The sequence below is a fragment of the Vicugna pacos genome, chromosome 15 (assembly GCF_048564905.1).
Source record: "Vicugna pacos chromosome 15, VicPac4, whole genome shotgun sequence".
NCBI lineage: Eukaryota > Metazoa > Chordata > Mammalia > Artiodactyla > Camelidae > Vicugna > Vicugna pacos.
In genome coordinates this window covers 60,820,087-60,842,140 of record NC_133001.1, presented here as the reverse complement: position 1 = coordinate 60,842,140, position 22,054 = coordinate 60,820,087, and the positions used below count along the sequence as shown (strand labels likewise).

The 22,054-nt window shown below is 54.4% G+C and overlaps 1 long non-coding RNA gene across 1 annotated transcript; it reads right to left on the bottom strand.

The window, feature by feature from the left end:
* Positions 1–11,259: 11,259 nt before the first annotated feature.
* Positions 11,260–21,807, bottom strand: LOC140685955 (uncharacterized). Its single transcript, XR_012059427.1, has 6 exons — positions 21,678–21,807; positions 21,166–21,382; positions 20,860–21,072; positions 20,387–20,663; positions 14,467–14,573; positions 11,260–11,593 (listed from the first exon to the last, which is right to left on the bottom strand). It is a non-coding gene; the product is annotated as an uncharacterized lncRNA (long non-coding RNA).
* Positions 21,808–22,054: the final 247 nt, after the last annotated feature.

Genomic DNA, 22,054 nt, shown 5'->3' with positions numbered 1-22,054 from the left:
GTGCCCGGAGGGAAGCGCGATGAGACGGACTGGTGTGCCAACTGTGGCGTTTGTCAGAGCAGAGATCTGGATATTAATTTGAAAGCTCACAAATAAAATTTCAGAGAATAAGGACATTCTGTAAACGTGTAAGGCAACATTAAAATATGTTAATACACAAGTCAGAAACCATCGGGGAAGAGAAGCTTTGAGGAGATCACACGTGTCGGTTTACTCTCATGTGCTTGAAAGTTAAAAGTCACTGCTCACAACGACACATCGAGAGCCGGAGGTTCCAGCATGACCTTATTAATTATGGCTCCTGCGCAGGGCTTGCCAGGTGGGCGGCCTCGCAGCCAGCGATGGGTGGGCTCAGAAGGGCTGGGCGGCTGCCTGAGATCAGAGGGCGAAGTGTGCGGTTGACCTACAGGGCCACATGCGCAGATTCAAGGTCTCGTAAGGAGGGCTTCGCTCCCTGTGCTTTGGCACAAGGAAACCCTTTCCATAATCAAGGAATTGTCATTCTTTCTCACATCGTGCCAAAGCTTGTGATTTACTAATTTTAATTTCTTGAATATCAGTAAGTGCCAAAGTGAAGAAAAACTTCATTTATTAGCAGTCAGAGTTGGCCTTAAAAAAATCACAAATCTATTTGTGCCATGAAATAAACGTTGTGGCATGTGTAGGGTGAACTTCCTGCTGCAACCTGCCTCTCCTCCCGCGGTGCGTCCTCAGCCTGGGAAGGGCTCGCACCCGGGGGCTTTGTCTGCCCTCTGCCCCACAGACCCACGTCCGTCCTCACGGGCTCCCCCTTCACACCCTCCTGAACCTCCCTCCAAATTCTGCACACTCTGAACTCTAGCAGGTTTAATATATTTGCTTTCCAGTATTTCTTCCCATGCTAAGGTTATCACTAAAAGACAAACTACGGTCAAAGTTCTCATAATTCTTCAAAAACACAAATAAAGCAGACTCTCAGAATACCTAATTTTGAAGAGTCTAATACATACTCAGGGAACTTGTCAAGATGCGCATTCCGGGCCTCACCCATGAATTTGCGGCCCAGAAAGTCTTGGTCAGCCCTGGGCTCTGCATGTATTACCGCCACCCACAGCGCCGTGGGAGACGGTGGTCCAGGAACCACGTGTTCAGACTTATTTTTTTTTTTAGGTTGTCATCTGAATAACTTTTAGTTTTGATTTTAAAAATAAAGTTGCTTCTTTTGAGTTCCTATTATAGCTATAAAAGCTGCATCTCTAAGAACAAATATTTTAGTGTTGCCTGTTTTTTTAAAAAATGTTTGTGGAGATTGAGTCATGCGTCCTTCTACATCTGGCTTCTTTTACCCATGTCTGTGGACGACACCCGCCTCCCTGAACCCTCCCCTCCTCCAAAAAGTCTCAGCCCAGAGTCCTCATCAGACACAGCGGCCCACGGAGCGAGTTACTGAACGTGCAGTGGATGCGACGTGTCTAACGATGGTGCGCTCTTGAGTCACTCGGAGTTTTCGTACTGAAGATGGGCCTTGGTGCCACATGCCCGCAGGTGCTCCAAACTGCGGTAAGTGTACCTGCCAGGCTTGGTGGCCGGTCTAGTCCTGACTACCTGCTGTGGTTCCTTTACTTTTGTTACTTTCCGGTGGAAGTTAGTATCAACTCCAGTCACTTGAGCGCTCATTTACTCAGTACTGGTTTATTGAAATGGTCTTCTAAAATTGACTTTAGAAGGAATTTTAACAATATTTCATAATAGTTTAACAATAATTAATGATGTGTCTATATAAATACCTATGTTCATAGCTACACACAGTATAACATTAAAACCACTTGAGTCAAATACCACCGTAATACATCAGTTTTGCAGGTACCTGGTGATCCATGTGCATTTGCATGTTATATATTAAATCCCCTCCTCTTGTGTCTCAATCAGAAGCTCTTCCCTTGAACTAGTTTGCGCGTTAATAAACCCAGCATTTATTGTGGAGGAAAGGCGGTCCCTTGACACTGGAGCGGCAGGCGCTGTTCTGGCAAACACGTACATCATTACCCGGCATTTTCCAGGTGCTCAGAAGATATGTCCCTTCAGGGACAGGCAGTGAATTGAAAAATCAGTTTTCTTTCAGATGGCTTCATGCATTTTCTTTAATGTTTAATGTAATGCACTTTTCTTTTCTGTTTAGTTTTATAGGGAAAAAGGTGTTTTGATACTAACATTTTAATGAATGAGTGATTTTTTTTTTACAAACTAAAATCTCAGTGCCCCAAAGTGCACCCCAAAATGTGTTCAGACCAAAGGTTGTGAAGGCAAGAAGGAAAAAGCCCCTATTCAGGGTCTCAAAGGAAGGGTCGTGCAGTTTGTTTATAAACGATCCAATAAAATGAGAAAGCTGAGGACATGAAGTTATTTCCTCTTGTAAACTACAGGGGCTCCTAGCTCCACGGCTGTTCCAGCGACGGGGGTCGGGGGGGCGGTCGTGGTGTTGGGGTGGCTTTGCCATCCAGTCTGCCTCTCAGCGCCTCTTACTCCAAATCCTCCGTTCAGCCTCGGGAACTCGTCTTTGTGGAATTATGACAGGGCTCCTTGGAAGGAAAGCGTACGTGAAACGTTACCCATCTACTTTACCAAATGTAGAGTAATATAATTCCCATTTTTTTACCCCAAATAAAATCACCATCCCTTATTTGATAGAATAACTAATCATTACTCTTAGGCAGATAAATCACTTGAAAATCACAGCATATAAGTTACTAGGAAATCCTGGTGTATCATAAATAAAACGACAGTATTCTTATCCTACAAGAGTAAGCTCCCAGAACCTAGAGGAAGGGTGCTGGGTGAGGAGGCACAGCAGAAAGTGGGGAGTGGGGTCTTCGGGCCCCAGGAGCTGGGGGTTTTTTGCCCTGGTCGCCCCGTCTGGAAGCGCCTTCTCCCTGCTGGTCTGCGGGATGGCAAATGGTTGCAGTTTGGCTCCAGTGTCCCTCAGTTCTAGATCCAGGAGTCTGTGATGGTAAGTTAATGTGAGCCGAGAGCCAACTATTTGCAATTTTTTTTCCTGTTTGCACATATTTGTCTAACTTTCATGAAACACACTTTCCCAAAGAACTCCCTTGTCAGAGACAAGGCGCTCCTCCCTGACGAGGACCCGCCCTTGGTGGTCGAGGCTTCTCTCACACCTCCTCCTCCAGAGTCTTTGGGAGGGTCTGCCCCGAGGGTGCAGCTCTGTGCCCTGGAGCCCTCCCGGCAGTGCTTCCTACTCTTGTGGGTTGGAAGCAAACCTAGGCCCCGTGGACCGCCCTGGGGACGTGCCGCGTACCTGGAGGCTGGAGGCACAGAACTACTGCTGCAGGTCAGTTTCCAGAGCAGCCACCTCCAAGGAGGCTGCTTCCCCCACCTCCTCCAGGACGACGGGAGGGCTCTCTGGGAGCTGAGATGTCAGCTGAGGGTCACTCTGCCTCTGCAGGACCCGGGAGAAGGGAGAGGGGTGCCCCTGCCCTGCAACCACGCCGGGTGGGTGCAGCCCCTGCAGGGTTACCTCCCTCCTTCACTGGTACCAGCTTTAGAAAAGGGTTGACTTCACTTCTGCCTGGTGATGAATATTGCTCTGACCGACAGTGCCTAAAACGATGCTGTACACTTGACTAGAAACGCAGCCAAAGTTATTTAGCTAATTCTGTGTATAAACAGTGGAAGAGGGTTTGATGATGCTGGTTACTATTTCCATTTGCAAAATCTGGACGACGGTTATTTTTCTTAGCCATCTGCATGTTCACTAAAGAACTGGATCTCTCCCATAACAATTCTGACACCTAGAGCAGAAAGGCCACATCATTAGACATCATTAGGAAATTCGAGTTTCCCAGACATGCAGGTCCTGACCCAATTCAGAGTCGTATCAACCACCTGCTTGGTGTCAGGCTTATGGTTTTGAGGAAGCTTATTTGAGAAAGAGTGTAGCTTTAAAATCTGTTTGAAAGAAAGAAAATGGCACTTGGGTTATATATAATGAAAGGTGTTCTGGCTTTAGTATTCTCTACAAATAAACTTGTTATTTTTAAATCCACGTCCCACCATATGCACGCACACACGCACTGCCCCACGCAGGACCTACTGGACGCATTCCACACCCCCCAGCGTGGAGAGAAGCATCTTGGTTAATCCTGAACTTTTCATGCTTTAAAAAACAATCGCTTTACACATCTCATGAAAGGGACGAGGTGGGCAGAGCACCTGCATCCTGATCCAGGTTAAAATGCAGGAGGAGCTGGCACTTGGGTGGGCGCTGGCAGACTTTTGCCTCAGCTGTTTCAGCAGAGCCATGTGGTCCCCTTTGAAGTGAGCACTGGCACTGCCACCAGGCCCAGTAGAAACCTGACTGGTACGGCTGCCACGAGGCCCGCAGAGCGGCCCTCCTGGCCCCGGACTTCAGCCCACACGCCCGTCCTGTCCCTGCACCGTCTGCTCCTGACCGGTTACATCACCGCTAGTGCCTCTTGCCTCACTGGGAGAAGGACCCATAGCTTCTCAGATCGTTTCAGCACTCATCCTGGAACATGTTTCTGCCACGTTCCTGGTGCTGCCTGTGACCTGGCCATTCATTCTCACTCCTGTGCAATTTTGTCATCCTCTGACCATTTCACAATCATTTTTCTATTCTCCCAGTAATGGAATTTCCCTTTTTTCCCACAGGTTATTGGATCCCTAACTCTCAGCATAAAAAGTCTAAGTTTTAGATTGAGGATTTTATTTTAAAATATTAGAAGGAAATGCAGTAATAAGACACTAACGAGAAGCTCCGATTAAAGAAGATCACGAACAGCCAGGCTCTCTGTCCCACAGCCCTGCAGCCTCACGACAGTGCTGCACAGGAGGTTCTGCTATCAGCTCGCCTCCCCGAAATCCAAGGAGGCTACAACCGCGAGAGTCACGTGACTCCTGGGCGAGCCTGCATCGAAATCCGGACTCACCTCACCCTCCCACTTCAGGGGCTGAGAGTTTCCTCACCGCGCTGGACCCGCTCCCAGAAGACGCAGCTCCTGGGACAGCCGGCTCCTTTAAGGGCTCCCCTGATTTCTGTTTCGGGGGAGGTGGTTGTCCCCCCGAGCCTAGCCGCGCGGACGCGCGTCCTCCCACACCGGGAGTGGGGGTGGGATCTGCTTGTCGCAGTCAGGTCCCTGAGCCCTCCTGGCGCTGTGCTCTGTGGCCGCAAGCCTGTCCACTCAGCGGGGTGGAGGGGTCTCCACAGAGAAGCACTGTCCGGTGTGAGTGAAAATAGCTGGCTTTTCTCTAAACTGTGTAGGACCAGAGTGTCGTCCACACAAGAATGCAGTCTAGACTGGACGCTGCGCAGAGGCTGGATGGCTCTACCCAGCTTCCCAACAGTGCAGATCACACTTTCCCGGTTGAGCAAGGAGCAGCGTAAGAACTCCCGAAGCACTTGCTGGATCATCGGCACTGTCAACCCGAGCATCTCGCGGGAGGGCCAGTGGAGCTGGCCTGGGATCCGCGGGAGAAGACGGTCCCTGCGGCGGACGGACAGGCGCACACGCGTCCGCTGGCCACCACCCGGTCCTCACAGCAGCCCGGGGGGCAGGGGTCCCCTGCAGGGGTCTCACAACCCGAGCGGCGGGAACCGGGTCGGAAGAGCCGCTCAGTGCGGGCAGGTCCTCACGGCGGGTCCGGAGGCGGCTCTGAGGAGGACGCCGCTGGGTGTCCCCCGCGACCCCGGTCTGACTGGCGGCGCAGGCGGGTGGAGGCCCCGAGCGGGTCCGGGAGAGGCCACTGGCCGCGTGCGGCTGAGTCGGGAAAGCAGGCCCGTCGCGAGAGGAGGGCGGGGGAGCTCGGCCACGCAGAGAGGCGGCAGGGCCCCGGTGCCGGGCCCCGGTGCCGGGCCCGGGGCTGCGCGGACCTACCCGGGGACGCGCGGGACCCTCCCAGCGCCGGGCCCGGAGCGCGCGGCCGTGCTCACCGCCGGAGTGGGGACGAGGCGCGGCGGTGAGCGCTGAGCGCGCCGGGTCCCCGTACAGGGCCGCGCGCCCGCGGGGCGGGACTCCCCGGGGAGCGCGGGGCGGACCCCGCGGGGCTTCCCTCCGCCCCACCCGGGGCTCCAGGACGCGCTCTGCTCCAGGGTCTCGGCGTGGAGACAAGCGGCGGTCCCCTGCTGCCCTTGCCAGCCTTGCCCGCGCGTCCGTGTCCTCGGCCTTGGCTTTCTGCGGAGGGAACAGGCCGTCCCCGGCTTGGACACTGCAGGAACAGGGGCTTCATAAACCTGGCAGAAACCCTTCTGCCAATGCCAGGAATAGCGAGATTTTCAGAAAGGAAAACAGGAATATTTCCTCGTGTAAATAATAGATAAAGAATGAAAAAGAATAAATGAGCATAATCCAGCAGCACTCCCCTTAGGGGACAATAAAACCCGGAAAGTCCAATTTGTGCAGCAGGGCCATTAGGCAGGAAGTTGGTAAGCCAGACACTGTCCTTCGGCTCTGGAGGGAGTGACCTAATGTGGGGTTTGATGCCTCAAAGAAAAACTGCGGAAGGAAGGAATCTCACCATTTCATTATTCTGCATTAGTTCAGCACGAACAGGCTGGGCCTGAGACGCTTTCCTTCACGCACGTGGGCGCCCGTCACAGGGCCTGCGCCCTGCGGCCACTCGCTGCTTCACCAGCGTCAGTGTGAGCATGTCCCCAGGACCTTGGGTTGTGCTGTGAGTTGGCCCAAATCCTGAGGCTTTGACCAAGCTGTTTGTCTCACTTTGTGGGTAACTGTTTTCCATAGAAGTGACTCTTTTATTGAGAAGAGTGGGTTTTTTTTTGCTTTTTTAAAGACTAAGATAGATTTTAAACCATGTTAGTATTGTAAACCTCATAATCTCTATTTTGTGCCAGAGGGGGAAAAACTAAGAGTCTAAGAGTGTTGATTTTTGTTTTTAGTACACTGGGCCATCCTAACAGTAACTTTACCCTGCATTAATAACCGTAAGCCTTAATTTCCGGGATTTCAGCTCTGTAAACACATAATCCAGTCTCTCTGTGTGCATGATTTCAACGTGCTGTTCTCTGTATTTAAGTCATGTAAGACTTTGTATTATGTTTTCCTACGATGACTGTGAATTCTCCCTGGCATCTCTGGCCAAAGTCCATCTCGAGGCAGCTGGGAAAGGCCGTGTTGCTGAGCGAAGTCTGTGAGCTCAGGGCTGGTGATCACACACAGTTGCTCGGGTCCCCACCGAGCCCCGGCCAGTGGGCAGCACATCCCAGTGTGTACGTAGTGCCCGCCCTCCACTCGGCCGGTCCACTGCGACGCAGCTGCTGCTCTGAGGGCTCGTGCTCTGAGCGCGTCCAGGCCCGCTGAATGTGTGAGGGAAGCTGACCAGACTAGACACGACCGTCACGTGTTTTTCTGTCTCACTCAGATCGTCACCAGTGCCCAATTTCACAGCGACGTTTATGAATATCCTCCCAAATTTCAGAAATGAAGCGTGTCAGTGAGGGCTTGCGTACGGCCAAGCTGTAGAAGTACACCTCTTCATGTCACCGCCTCCCCTCCCAGGCCCGGCGGTGCACTCTGACCCTGAGTAGCTGCTTCTCCTCTTGGTTTTCTTCGAAGCATGTCCTTCGTAGGAAGATGCGTGACATTGCACTAAGCGTCTTTGACTGAACCGTTTCAGTTGCTGAAATAACTCAGCATGTGTGTGTGTTGGGATATATGCGTGTGTTTCGGAAAGAAGACTTATTTCATTATATTCCCGTAATGTGGGCAAATTCTTGAAGGACCCTGATAATACACAAATAAAATGTTTCTGTTTAGCATATAAATTGTCTTATAAAAAATCAATGTTTTCTACATGTTTCAGAGGGTAGAATCGGATTATTACAAACCCGTTCACTAATCAATTTTGCACCTATGTTCAAGGAAAGAGTTTGTGGAACAATATGACTAACTGAACACAGACACTCATCTTTCTTTTGCCTCTGATCCTAAACAGACGTCAGAAAAAGAAGCTAAAACAAGTTAGTTGCAGAAAAGTGCTGGGAGGCCAGGAGCAGAGTTGTCCTCAGACCAAAACGTGGGCAACGTCCAAACTTGAGAATGCAGGTGGAGGCACACTGCAGAGAGAGGTGTGACACAGCTCTGGCCTCTGCACCAGGGGCAGGCAGGACAGCCTGGGGGCCAGAGCCCTTGCTGGGAGGCAGGTGGGCAGCAGGAGAGGGCGAGATGGCCCTTCCCGGGCAGAGCTGGGGTGGCGCTCACCGCAGTCCTGTCTGCCTGGCTTCCAGCAGAGTTCCCAGAGGTCGCAGTAGAAAATGCAGGCGGTGAGGCCACCGACAGGGAAGACCAGGGGACACACCTCCACAGAAGTCTGGCTGGAGATCGCCCAACTCAGCGGGGACCAAGTGGGGTTCGTTCCCAGTGGTCAAAAAGGATCAGCCCTTGTGCTCAGAATGTGTACCTGCCCGTGGCCACAAGAACTTACCGACACGGGGGCACCTGAGAAAAACCACACTTAGACGCATCAGGACTCTCATTTCCTCTGAGATGGAGATGTCTCACTCCTCGCGGGTCCTTCCCTTACGACGGAAACTCCTTAGCCACAACACAGCAAACATGCAAGGAGGGACTTCGGGACCGAGGAACAGCACGCAGGTAGGTGCCCAGCTCCCGCGTGGGTCCGGTGAGTCCTGACAGGCGAGTCCCAGCGCCCTCTGGCTCCCACACACTCTAGGCAGGTGCTGTGTGACCTCCAGCAGAGCCCCCAATGGCCGCAGACACAAGAACTCCAAGGAAAACCTACTTCCTCAGCCAGCAGTCTGGGTCTAGCTACCGAACACCAGAGGCAACATTCGCCTTATTCCAGACGACACCAACAGCCCTGTCATGGTTTTAATGAGAAGGAAAGGAAGCTCTTCTTCCTTCTCCTGACTCCCTGGCCCAGGGGTTCGGGCTCCCAGTGGGGCTGGTCCTCCGTCCCCGCTGGGACAGAGCCCGGCGGCGCCTTGAGTCTCGGACCGGGGAGTAGAGGTGGGGTGCATCCTTGGCTGGACAGCAAGGTTTGACTGGGGTCCACGAGGTGGGAGTGGTGAATACCACGGAGGCCACGTGTGTTAACAGCCCGTGGGTAGAAGGGGAAATCTTGAAGGAAATAAAATAAATGAAAATTAAGATATAGTGTCAAGTTGTGGGCTGCAGGTGAGCCACGTGAGAGGAGCGTTCACAGCACCAGGTGTTTAATTAGAAAAGAAGGGCGGTTTCAAGTCAGTCATCTCTCTCACCTCGAGAAACCAGAAAAGGAGGAGCAAGAGTAGCTCCGAACAGTCTGTAGGAAGCAAAAGACAAGAGAAGCAGCCTGTGAAAGTGCGCACAGGAGAGCCTCAGCGAGACCAGCGGGACCAGAGGCCGGTGGAAACCCCTGCAACGGGAAGGAATGGGACTCAGGTCGAGAAAGGAGTGAGCTGCGAACCAGACGCAGGGGACAGCCGGGCCGGTGGGGCAGCGGGAGGCCCGCCATCAGAGCTCCTCCCCAGACACGTCTGCAGAGGGCCCTGAGCGCGGCGGGTGACGGTACCATTGGGCTGAGAACACCAGCGCTGTTTGGGTCTGTGGAAGCGCGTCTCCAGGTGTGGTCCCCAACCACCTGCATGGGCATCACCTGGAAGCCATCAGCAGTGTGAATCCTTGGGCCCCTAAGCCTCTGGGTCAGAGACTCCTACACGTGGAGCCCAGGGCCCTGCATGTGTTTCTGGAGCCGGAGCCAGCTGCTGCGTGAGGAAGTGGGGTCCCAGAGCCCCCCTGCCCTCGCAGCCTGGCTGTGGCCACCCCACCTCAGCAGAAGCCTGGAGACATTGGACCTAGAGACCCAGTTTCTAGAGAATGTTTCTCCGACTTGAATGTGTGTCCAGATTTCTGCTGGGCAGATGGTGGCCTAGCAGATCTGGGCTAGAGCTGGGCATGGTGCTCGTTTAGCAAGCTCCCGGGGGCAGGACCACCCTGAGTGTCAAGGACCAGAACAGGGCTCCCAACCCAGGCTGCCTGGAAGAGCAGGGGAGCCGCACCCTGGAGAGCCCCTTAGCTGGTGCATGTGTGGTCTGAGCGGGAGGTCTGATCTTTTAAAATCCCGCAAGTGATTCTCTGCTGCCAAGGTCGGGACCCCTGAGGTGGGGGACCCTACAGCCAGCCGAAGTTAGCACTCCACAGTCAAGTGGAGAACAAAGAAAGTTCACTCCGAGAAGTGGACTCCAGTCCCTCTCCAGCCCCACTTCGGGGCAGGAGTCTATCTGGTTACTTGTGGGAAAATTGGCCCAAATGTAAAGAAATATGGAATTAATATTTGAGTCCCCACCTGATCAGGCAATATGTTCTAACCACGCAGACAAGCAGGCTGGGGAAGTGAAAACTTAGCCGGAACAATGGCTGTCCGATTTGAAACTGTGAAGGCTGAAAGGAGTCTTTCCTGTGGTGTCTCCTCGAGTGAGGGGAAAGAGCTTAGCAGGCGGAAACCTCTGAAGAACGAGGTGTCCAAGTGGAAGGAGCCAGCCTCACTGGGGAGGAGAACTCCGCATCTGAGGCTGGCCGTTCTCTCTAGTTAATCTGCTGGATCAGCTCAGTTAAAACATCAAATTACTTTAATTAAAAATACCCAATTTTCAATAGGATTTTTGGTGGAACTTGAAAAGCTGATTCTGAAACTCACACACAGCGCACGCACGGTCAGCCAACACTGTCTCCAGATGAATGCCGGGTGCTCCTCAGAGATGCTCACGAATAAGTCAGTTTCAATACAAAAACGGAGACCATCTCTGTTTTCCTGGGCTAATCTTCTCCACGATGAGTAATTTTCGCTGCCTCTGTTTCTTACCTACAAATTCAGTGTAAGGAAACCACCCCGTGGAGGGTGAAGGAGGCGGCGTGTGCTGCGAGCTGGCAGCGTGTGCTCACCCAGCGTGCCCTGCGGCCGCACATAGCGCGCACCTTCTCAAACCAGGCCTCCAGTCATTCCAACATTTTTATCAATTTTATTTTCTGAAAAGATTTGACTTACACAAACCTTTAGCAACATTAATCAAGGAAAAACAGAGACAATCTACATTTTCATATTAAAATTATAATAGAAAACTATTCATTTATAGTAACTCAATATGCAAATGTAGGCCTAATAGACAGTCTTTTAGAGACATGTAAGCCACCAGAATCAATTCAGGAAGAAATAGAAAAACAAACATGTTTATATCCACCAGTAAAGAGGAGTCAGTTAAGGGTGAAAATCTGCTTGAAAAGAGAGAAGTCCCAGTTAGTGGCACGCTTTTATCAGACTCATGGGGGAACCGCTAGCCTTTACTTTAAAGACTTGACTTTTTAGGGCAGTTTCAGGTTCATGGCACAATTAAGAGGAAGGAACGTCCGTGTCTTCCCTGTCCCCACGTGGGCACCGCTTCCCATCCTCAGCACCCCTGCCAGGTGGTGCGTTTTCTACAACCGATGAGCTCAGTTACCCTCCGGTCGGCCCCCCGTTGGTGTTTGTCCTGTGGGTTCAGACAGATGACACGTCTCCATCTTACCGCGTCACACACTTCTTCACACGCTCCTCAAACCCTCCGTGCTCTGCAGATCATCAGTTTCTAAAAATTAGTGTCACTGTTAGTGCATCCTGAGGCGTGACACGTGTCAAGGCTGTCGCCAAGCCAGCCCAGAACCACGCCTGTGGCAGTCCCCTTTCTGCTGCCACGATGCAGTCCCACCGGGAAACAGAGCTGGGGTTTCAGCAGAAGGAGTTTGGTCCAGGGAGACGGACACAGAGGGGTCTTGGGTCCCAAGTTCGGGAGGCCCTGCAGAGGGGCTCAGACTTCGGGGAGGGAGGGCTGCTGGGGGCCCCTTACCCGAGCAGGTGGGCTGTGCAGGCAGCCCTGGGGGCTGGACGCTGGACCACCCACTGCTGGGAGTGGGAAGTGGGCGGAGGAGCGCCCGGTGCCCCTCGCTGAAGAGCCCACAGCGTCCGTGCTCTGAGGCTCAGGGGGGCGGGCGCAGGGCCGAGACAGCATGGCCAGTGCGGGCAGGGCGCAGGGTGTCCGTCTGGGTGAGTGCTTTCCCTCGGAAACAAGTCCATTTCCGTCCCCTGCCTTCTGTCCCTGCCGCCCGGGACGCCGACGCCCTTCCGCCTGCTTTCACGCTCACCGCCCCGTTTCCCTTCGGATGTTTAAGGCCTGTCCTTCCTCCCTGCGCCCTAACTTCCCGTGACCACTTGCTCTGGTCTGAGCTCTTACTCACTGCCAGGGATGCTGAGTGGGCCTCTTAATCTGGGAGTTTATGGCCTTTACTTCCAGGAAACCTCTTGCTTTTGTAGAAGTGTTTCTCTAAGAGCCCACACAGCCTGCCTGCTGCGGTGCGCTTGGGGTGGGGGGTCTGGGCTCTGTCCTGCTAAGTGCTGGCGAGCGGTCCTTCGAGAACCGCATCCTTGACCGAGAGACAAAGCACATTGCCTGCCTTTTTTCTCTCCTCATCCATCTGAGTCCCAGGTTCATCGGCAAGCACACGCTCATCCTGCCCAGGACAGACAGAGCAGGGCCGCGGTTCTGGGCCGAGATTCAGGCCGAGCGGGTGTCTGTCTCCAGCCTGCCGTCCCTGCCGCCAGCACCCCCACCCTCACAGTGCTGAACGCGTTGCTTCGCGTTTGCTCCTGCTCTGAAATGTCCCTGTCCTACAGTTCGAATCGTTTACTCACCAAACACTCGCAAGAATCTAGCAAGGTCAGGCGTCACCCTGTCCGCGGCGGGAGGGCAGGGCCGGGGCAGCGTGGGGCTGCAAGCCGCAGTGGAGGTGGGGTCGGGGCTCTTGGTGGGGTGGCCGTGTCGTGCGATTGGGTCCGCTGACCTTCCAACTTACGCTTCAGCCTCGCCAGGTGGGCCGCCGCTCTCACTCCTGACACGGGCCGTTGGGCTTTTAAGACTGTTCACTCTGTTCCGAGCCCTCTGTCCACCGTGCACACCTGCCCCCATCACAGCTGCCAGCTGACCATCGGCAGCAGTCCTTTCCAAGTTCACCCCGGGGTCTGTGCGCCGCGAAAGTTTCCTGCTGCTAAGTTGCCGCGGTTTTACTTGCTTCGCTAGGTTCCTTGTGATCTTCCCAGGGTGACACGGGGTCCCACTCCTGGGAGCCGGTGCTGCTGCCATGTCTGCTCCGTGCTGGGCAGCAGCTCAGCGGGGCGGGAGGGCCCGGTGCTCGTGTATCTGCCGCAGCTCTTACCGCTTGTCGTACATTTAGCGGACGGTCAGTCAGCGTCTGTTGAATGAGCACTGATTGAACATCTACCTGACGCCTACGCCGTGCGGAGGCCCCCAGAGGCAGACGTGGGAGAACCAGCCGCACCACGTCCCTCGCATCAGGGCGAGGTGGGACGCTGGGGTCTGGGTAACGCCCCACTTTGCCGACGGGCGCCCTGGGTGGCTGTCGCTCGTGACCTTCCTTGGCCTCTGCTCCGTCCACTTCTGAAGTGTGCTTTCTGTGTGTACAAGACGGTTTTTCCCTAAAATGCTCATTGGAGGAAGTGACTCATTTTCTTTAAAACTGGCTCCGCTTCTTTCAGTGTAAAGTCTATTCACGTCCCATTAACTTATTCTTTATGGTTGGTGTTTTACCTTAAAATGCTTTTCAGTCTCGCTTCACTCCAGTCGGACTAACCCTTCTCATCTCCAATGTTCCTGGGGCTTCTTGCCGCTACCCTTTTGCTCACGTGTTTCTTTTGCTGAAATGGCTCCCTTAACACCTTTATGCCCCCCATTTCTGTCCCCTCACTAGCTCCTTCCTCGCTGGCTCTCTGGTCTCCCCATAGAGGCTGTCACCCCTCCAGCTGCCCTGAGGTCCGGCCCCCACCACACTGGGGCTCCCACGCCCCTGACCCTAACCCAGCACAGGACAGCTATACGCCCCCACCCTCCTCGTCTGTGTTGGCCAACGGAGCGCGGGACTCACCCTCGACCCTCGTGGGCTCTCAGCACACCCTCTGAGACCCTTGTCTTCAACCCCAGGGCTCCGCGACACCCCTTCCTCCCTCCTCCAACCGCAGCCCCAGGCGTCGGGTCCTCATTGTGTTCCCAACCCCGATTGCAATGGCATCGACCTGGACTCCCCGCTGAGGTCTGCCTGCAGAACTCACCCTCTGCTCAGTTACAGACACTTTGCCTGGAACACAAACAAGGGCTTATCAAACCTTTGCTGAAGACTGCTGGGCAGCCCCCACACCTGAGACCAGCCTCAGCTGCTGGGCCGGCCCCACGGACTCCCCTCACCTGCGCCACCCCGTCCACGCCGTGCCCGAGCCTTACCTCCCCCGCACGCCGGGATACCTGAGCTGCCTCCTTACCTTCTGCCGTTTCCTGCTCCTGTGCCACCATCTCATCGGCCCCGAATGCCTTGTGTCCCCTCCCCCATGTCCCCGTGTCCCCGTGTCAGTGCCGCCCCACACTCCCATCACTTCCTGTAAACTCTCTGTGCTCACCTTATTCTGTTCTACTTGTCTGTCGGTGTGTTCATCTTCCCCACGACTGAGTCTCCTCCGTGTCCCAGGGACGGTCATTTAATAGCCCCCAGCCCCATCACAGACAACTGAAAGTAAACATTTGCTGGTTGGGAGAATCAAATGGAAATCATTTCTATCTCGTAGAATTTTTAGGAGGATAAAATGGGGTAATGGTTGTGAACATGATTCAAGAACCTAAAAATGCTTTACCAGTGTTGGTGACAAAGTTGACGTGGTGGTGAAGAAGGCGACATGGGTGTTGTGGTGGTTGGCGGAAGGGAAACAGGTCTTGGGAGAGAGGTCGGAGCTGGAAATTTAGTAACATCCGTCATCACGGGGGCGTCAGCCTGGGACAGTGACCTGGGCGACGCCCACAGAGCATCAGGGCCACCTCTCTGCAGAGCGGCACTGGAGGTGCAGCTGAGGAGTGAGGAAACCAACACGGGGCCAGAGAGGGAACAGCCAGAGAGACCGAAGGAAACCCAGAGACAAAGGGTGTCCCTTCTAGAGAGAAGGGACAGCAGAAGCAGCGTCCGCAGAGAGCTGGAGTCAGAAATGGGACACTTTCCACCTGAACTTTGCAGTTAAGTCCCCACTGTTCACCTGCATGTTTTTCTTTGGACTAAATTTGCGCATCCGGAAATAAATAAAACAGTCACTCAAAATTTACTGCTCTCTGTGAGGGCAGGACGGGCACCTGGCTCGCATCCCCTTCGCCCGGCAGATAGCTGACCTGCAGCGGCCTTAATTCACAGGGCTCTTCAGTGGAAGAAGTTCAGACGGGCAGTGCAGGGCCGCTGTCTAGGTGACCTGTGTTAAGATTAGCTTTTTCACGCCTGAATATCTCCCCGGGTAGGTGTGATAAGATTTCCTCTGGAACATGAAGTTGGTAAAATGTTGTGTTCCTTGAGCGGAGAAGTTGCCTTGTTTAAATACACATTAAGGCAGAGCGACCTGAGATGACGATGGCTCCCTGAGGGCAGCTATGTTTGCAGTTAACGGGGAAGGGGGTTTGCCGTCTGTGTGGCGGTGGGTCCTTCCTCCCCTCCCTCGCCTCCTCCTGCTGACTGCCCCCTGCCCCACCTCTCCCTCCTCCTCCTCCTCTCAGAGCTGGGGAGTTTTATCTTGGAATTTGAAATGCTGAAATTTCACTCCAGGGTCTCCAGAAACACTAGAGCAGTGATGGTGTTTTAGATAAAAAAATGCAGCAGATGTTAGCGTTGGTTAAGTATGCAGTCCACAAGCTTTTCATGAAAAAAAAGCAAGGGGTGAGGACGTTACCCAGAAAAAATTGGGCAGTGAAATACTATAACGTCCAAGATAGACACGAGTGAAAGTTTAAACAGCAATGAGAAAGCTGTCTCAGAGGAAGTGACAGACGCCTCAGGGCCCGTGCCTGCTCCAAGCTGGAAGCTGGAGAGTCGGGAGATCAAGTGAGGGCAGCTCCTGATGGCCCCGGCCCTTGCCCCTCGTGCTCCGTCCAAACTTGCCTCTGCTCCCTCCCTGCCCCCCGCCACTGTCCCCTCCTCACCACCAGGGTGACATTGAACTCTGTCCCCTTTACACCGGTCTCAGCTCCTGATGGCAGTTGAAGGGAAACCACAGAAACCACAGCGGCCGACCAGCCTTCAAATCCCCAGGTAAGCGTCTGGAAGGTCTTGGTGCAACTTTGTGACCACCTTCCGTCTTCCCTGCCCTGCGCTTCCTACGACCCCCGGAAGACGATTCCCGCCTTCTCTCCTCCCCAGACCTGCAGCAGCTCCTCCCCAGCGGCGTCTTGGCTCTGACGACCACGCATCCGCCCGCCTCCTCCGGCCTCCTCTCCCTCGTGCCCTGGCACTGGTGTCGGGGGCGCGTCTTCACCCACACACGAGACACGCTCCCCAAGCGGGGGAATCCAGCCTTTCATCTGCTCAAGGGCATCACTCCAGCAAGTCCTTCCATCTCCTGCGTCACTGTCTTTTCTTCTTGTTGGATAATTCCCATCAACAAACGTCAAGGATCCTTCCTGTGTTAAACAGAAACCTCCTGATTACATGGACCCTTGCAGCCACCGCACGATCCTTCTGCTCTTCCTTGTAGCAACTGCCAGCGGAAGCAGGCGCGTCGCCCCCGCCTCCTCCCGCGCCTCCAGCTGGGCTCCGACCCCAGCGCTTCCCTGAAACTCTCTCACGGGCTCCTCGGAGCTGTTCCAGTGGGCACTTCTTATGCATCCTTCAATGCACGTAATGACCGCCTTGGACGCAGTGACCCCACCTGTCCCATCTGAACGGCCGTCACCTGCCCTCCAGGACCAACCGTCTCACCCTGGCCTCCTGGCTCCCTGCCATCAGACACTCTGCGTCTCACTCACTGGCTTGTTTCTCACCGGCCCTGGGGCCGCCACCACCGGCAGGTCCCCAGTCCTGGCCACTCCTCCTCCCCGAATCCACAGGCAGCTCCCACAGGTGACCCTGACGCTGGGTGCCGGACGGCCGTCTCCCACGCGGTTTTTCTGAATCCGCACGGTGACCCTGTCAGGGCTCAAGGTCCTTCCCTCCTAATAAATCTGTCTGAAGCTGCTGGCTGCCGCACTCTCCTGTCCCCTCACTGACTCGTGTTCCTTGTCACCACGTATCGCTATTTAACATCCACAGGTTTTCCTAATTTATCCTGTCTTTGTCTGACTTCTGCCCTAATCGCCCGCTCAGCGAGGACAGGGCTCTCTCTTCGTTCACTTGGGTGCTGCGAGTTGTTAGGACAGTGCCTGCTACAGAACACCTACCGTCAGGATTTCTGCAGGGGACGCGCTAGTGGAAACGCCAGGTGAGTCACTGTAGCAGGAGAGAGAGCAGGACTGCGGGCGAGCGGCCTCGCTTGGGTTTGACCTGGAAAGGGGACGTCTGAGACGGACACTTCAGTGTCACCAACTGCAGGACACGAGCTGACCTTTGGGTCTCTGACAGAGAGGAGGAGCAGACAGGCTCCCTTCTGGGGGGTGGGGGGGTCTCGCTCTAACGAGAGGTGACGTTACAAGGACGCCCAGCGTCTCCTGGTGTCCGGAGACGCCTGCTTCAGTGACGACGGAAGAGACTTACTCATGGGTGTCACTGGGGCTTCGTCACTGTCAGCACCGTTAACTCTGCCTTACAGAAGGTGGTGTTTTCATAGAGCAGCCACATCTTTTTGTTTCCTCATTTTCCTTTTTTGGAGATTCATGGTTTTCCCATAGAATCTCAATCTTTCCTCGAGCAGTGTGGCACTTTGTAAGTAAGTGGTTGAAAACATGAGCTGTCGGTAGTTTGGCTGAGGACACAACATAAGCCAAGATTTGGCAGGAAAAGTTCAAGCTCAAAGCCGCGTGTTCCCCGTGAATTATGAGCAGCAGGCCCAGAAGCTCGGCTGGTTTCCGTGGGCTTCAGGCTGAGGTCTGTTCCCTCCCGACTTCTTTGTGAGACCACCGCCCTGTCCCTGGTCAGGGAGGAATTCTTTCAGGACCAGCGGCAGTGATGCAAATCATGAACGTGTGAGAGCAGCCATTGGTGATGCTGCTAGGTCTTCATTTTCTGCTAGTAACTAATCATCAACTATTTTTACTTGCCGCGTGTTCAAGAGAAGAGGAGGGAAGCAGGTCTCGTGTTTACTGACGGGTACGTGTGAGTGTGCACATGTGGGAGTGCGCACACATGTGCACGTGTGGGTGTGCACCCCTGGACCACCGCCTAGAAAAGGTGGGCTTTCCCTCCGGATCTGGGGCTTCTGGCTACACCCTCTCCCAAGAGCCTGGCTGGCGAAGGAGCAGGGACAGTCCTGTGTCTCCGTCACCGTTCGTCCCCCCCCAGCTGCTGCCCAGCCTGAAGCACCCTGCTCTTATGAAGTCGACTCCTACAACCTCCCAGAGCACAGGTGAGGAAACGCCTGGTCAGTAAGAGCAGCCCCTCCACCCGCAGCTCGCTGCCCACGCCTGCCCCCAATCCCGGGGCCTGGAGGTGCGGGGCTGGTCAAGGCAAGGTTCGAGCTCTCAGGAAGTCCTAAGCTGTGGAGATAAGGCCTCTGAGGGTCCCTGGTGTGAGGGACTGTGATTCTGTCACTCTGAATGGTAGCTGCCCTCAGAACCGATCATGTCTGAGGTCCTGTGTCTGACGTAAGGCACAGCCGGGGAGGGTGACGGCTGCTTCGCAGCATGTTTTCGGCTGAGCAGATGTGGACGTCGGAACCCCCTGTTCTGCCCACAGTTAGGGACCAGCCTCACAGTCGTCTGACTTTCAGTCAGAAACCTGTTTCCAGTGTGAAGACTGTAAGATCATCTCCATTTCCCCGGGGCGGTTTCTGCTCTCACCGGCGCTGATAAAGCTCCCTCGTCTCAAGGCCTTGATGAATTCATACTCTCCTGTTCCCCGGAAAACATTTCCCTTTGTCCAGAGTCTGATCTCGAATCAGCAGCCGAGGAAATCAGAACCAAGTCAGACTTACTGATGGTGCAGAAAACGGGGGCTGTGCCCTGAATCACAGACCCCACGTCTGAAATCCAGGCTGAGTGTGGGCGAGGACTCGGGAGCCCAGTCTCCAGACATTATAACCCCAATACATCATCCCCGCCAGACTTCCCGGGTCCTGGGGATGGAACTGCAGCCTTATCTGCGGAAGGAGCCAATTCCATCAGTCTTGCTCCGAGGGTTACAGGACATCTGTGTGTGTCACCCCTGGACGCAGCTCCTCCGCCTGCTGGTGGCCAGGTCTCGGTCAGTGGAAGCCGTCCTGCCCTCAGAGGCTGGTGGAGGAGTGCATCCCGACTGCTTGTCTGCTGTCCCAGCCACTACAGGAGTGACAGGTCCCCAGGTTGGGAAGCAGCTGTGGAGGCCAGGTGGGTGGGTCCCAGTGGGAGCAGCACCCAAGGTGCCAGAGACACGACTTCCCTCTGTGGCTTTGGGATGAGGCAGGCAGACCAGCCAGAAGGCCCCGCCAGGGTATGCGGGTCTGTGCTGCCTCAGAGCAGGGCTCAGCCCACCCGCTCTTGTGCATGGACAGGGGGCATAATGGCCCTCGTGTATGTACCTGTGTGTTTGTGTGTATTTCTCTCTATGTGTCTCCCTGTGTGTATGTGCGATGTGTGCAGACTCATGGTGTTGGTGGGGCAGTCGGATACGGTCCCTCAGAAGTGCACAAGGCCTAGGGGACACCCCACATTTCTCCATCACCCTGATTCGCAGCTCTGACAACAACCAGTCTGGCTACTCGGGCACAGCGTCCGCACCCCCGATTACCCAGCTTCTAGTTTACAAAAACATGGAATTTGCTATTCTCTGTCTTTACTTTGGGCGTACATTCAAAATACCAAAACACCACCAAACTTACGTTTGCAAAGGGTGTGTCCACGACATGCAAAGTAAGGAGGTGAAGGCCTGGTTTGAGATGAGAACTGTCCTCCCACCCGCCCGCCACGTCAGGACTTTCCCACAGTTAGCTCGAGGGAGGTGACCACCTGGTACCGGGCAGAGCAAGGCAGTTTCAAACCCAGCGCGATTTTAAGTACACACTGTGTATCTGCTACTGCAGTGTTATCCTGTGTGGGAACGAGACAGCAGAAAACGGGGCCAGAGAGGAGGGCGGTGTCCCAGGTCTCGGTGAATCCCACCAAGTGAGGGTCCTTGGCTTCGCACAGGAGGGAATTCAGGAGGGAGCCACAGGGAGTGAAGGTGGATGTGTTCAAAGGGTTACACACGCCATGGACGGAGTGCGGGCCGTCTGGCTCAGAAGGAGAGAGTGGGGTCAGCTGGGAAAACCGAGAGCGGCCCGAGGCGCGGGCTGTTGGTGTTTACGGGCTGGGTTACTTAACGTGCTAACAAGGGGGGCAGTTATTCCAGCCGCTTTGGGGAGGGGGCGGGGAGGCCCAGGCCCTGGGCCATCGCCCACTTTTCACCTTTGTGGTCAGCCTCCAGCCGGTCCTGGTACGGTGGGCGGGCCGTCTAGCCGCTGTTGCACTACAGCGAGCGTGTGCCGAAGCTCACGTTCCCCTGGGAGCGACTCTCCCGCCGTCTTGGTGCTGATGGCTGTGTCGTTCCTTCAGTGCTTGCGCCCTGCACCCTGCTTCCTGTCTCAGAAGCATCTCAAGAGATATTAGCAGTGGGGGTCGCTGCCGTGATTTGATGTTGTTTTATACAGCGTCCTAAAGATAGTTTTATGTTTTCCCACGATTTCTGTACAAGGAAGCACAGAAATTAAAATCAATGGAACATTCAAGAATATTGGATTGAGTCGTACACAATAACTTGAAACAACTTTTGAAATCAAATCTTTGTGATTTCTTATTGCATAGGATGAGTACACTGTAAACCTACAAAAATAAAGAAATTAGGAAAAATCTATAAATAGACACCCTAATGCTGTCCTTACAATAAATAGCTGAATCCTGTTCCTGTCGTCCCCTCCAAGCACTGTCCACTTCCCGCCTCCTCGAACAGAACGGAGGAGCTTTGAGGGTAACAACACCTCCTGTTTCCCCAGAACTTGGCTCAGCCTGACACACAGCAGCCCCCGGCAAACCCTTGCAGAGTGAGTGCTGTCTTGGCCACTCGGAGGGCCGCTTGCATTCGCAGTTCAGGTCACCTGCACGAGCAGAAGAAACAAATGTTTGGGAGGAGTTTTGTTGTGTTTTGTTCTAATGGCCGGGAGACAAAAACAATTTCCTTCAACCATCACCTCGTTTTGTCTGGAGAGGTCAGCGCCTACTTCTCCACTTGTGACTTTGCTCTAAGAAATGGCGCGTCCTCCACATTCCACCTGCTGCATTTGTGGGGAAACGGGAAATTCCTCAGGGCAATTAGTGTCGGAATATGGTTTGAAGATCTTGACTATCTCAGGAAACGTCCAATTTTTGGTCCCTTTGTAACAGTTAAGATGCCCTGTGGCCAGTGTCCTGAGGACAAGATAATAACCCTGGTGAATAAAAGTTGCCTAGCACAGAACCACACGGTATTTCAAAACCAAGCCCAGAAGCACTGTCTTCGCTGGAGACCCTGGTGACGCGGGGGAGGGCAGACGGGGAGCCCAGGCTTGCGGGTCGGTGATATGGTCGTGGCCCGAGGACAGAGTGAGCCGCTCCAGCCCTTCCCTGGGAGACGGAGGTGGCAGGTAAGCACGTTTGGACTCAGCAAACAAAGACTGACCACTTAATGTCATCAAATATATTGTCTCTATGGGTCATAGCAGACCTGTTTGTGCCAGGGTCGGGGGATGGTGGGTGAGGAAGGGCTGCTTCCGGGCTGCTGCGCTACTTTCCTGGAAGACAGCAGCCGTCGGGGCACCCTCTCCACGGAGCAGAGCACGGCCACGGCCGGCAGGTGCCCCCTCCGCAGAGAGCTCTGGGGCCAGCGGCGTCTCCTCGGCGCTTGTCACAATAGCGCGGAATCTCTCCGGGGTCCCTGGAACGGTTGATCCTGTTGCTGGGCGTCCCCGCTGGCGGGCTTACAGTTCACACGCTGCTGCCAGAATGAGCTGTAGGCTTCCCCGCGTCGCTGCGTTTTGGTCTCAGTCCTGCGTGCCATCGTTCTGTCACCAGGTGTGATCGGCTTCCAGGAAAAAACAGTTG